The 555-nt window shown below is 42.7% G+C and overlaps 1 protein-coding gene across 1 annotated transcript in view; it reads left to right on the top strand.

Annotated features, from left to right (window-relative positions):
• LOC105002976 (metalloendopeptidase homolog PEX-like) overlaps positions 1-555 on the top strand; it is a gene marked incomplete at its 5' end in the record, with an annotated part of 38,491 nt that overhangs the window by 19,780 nt on the left and 18,156 nt on the right. The window lies entirely within an intron of this gene.

Genomic DNA, 555 nt, shown 5'->3' with positions numbered 1-555 from the left:
CTGATGAATAAGGAAGGGCTGAAAGGGAAAGATACCAGGGGTAGTCCTATCTTTCCCCTTCCTCTTATGTCATCATTTTGGTGTATGTGATTGCCTAATGCAGTGAAGTAACAGGAGTAAGATAGAATTCTTATCTATCTAATAAGATAGAATTCTTATTCACATGGTTAGAATGCCACTGCTGCCTTTTGGTGGTCAAGGCAAATTCTGGTTCCAGTTGAAAGAGCCCTTTCGTGGCTGTCAGAACCTCCACTTATTCAGTCCTAGATGTAACATACTTGTGCTTGCTTTGAATCCTGCTGAATTCACACATGTTGTGGGTCTACCAGAGTTCTGTGCTTCCAGGGAGCATCTTGTATGCTGTGTGCAAATAGAGCGTAATAGGAACTGTGGACAGAAATGTCGTGCATGGCTCCTTTACTCACAAACGTGCTTTATTGTCCCCTTGGTCTCCACTTCCAAAATCACATTCAAACATAAAATTGTTAAGTGTTACAGACAGTGACAACAGAGCGTTAAATCCAGTGTGAGGTTCTTTTGCACGGGGCCCTGTGT

This window comes from Bison bison, unplaced genomic scaffold (assembly GCF_000754665.1).
Source record: "Bison bison bison isolate TAMUID 2011002044 unplaced genomic scaffold, Bison_UMD1.0 scf7180017856906, whole genome shotgun sequence".
Lineage (NCBI taxonomy): Eukaryota > Metazoa > Chordata > Mammalia > Artiodactyla > Bovidae > Bison > Bison bison.
This window is presented reverse-complemented; position numbering and strand designations above follow the sequence as displayed.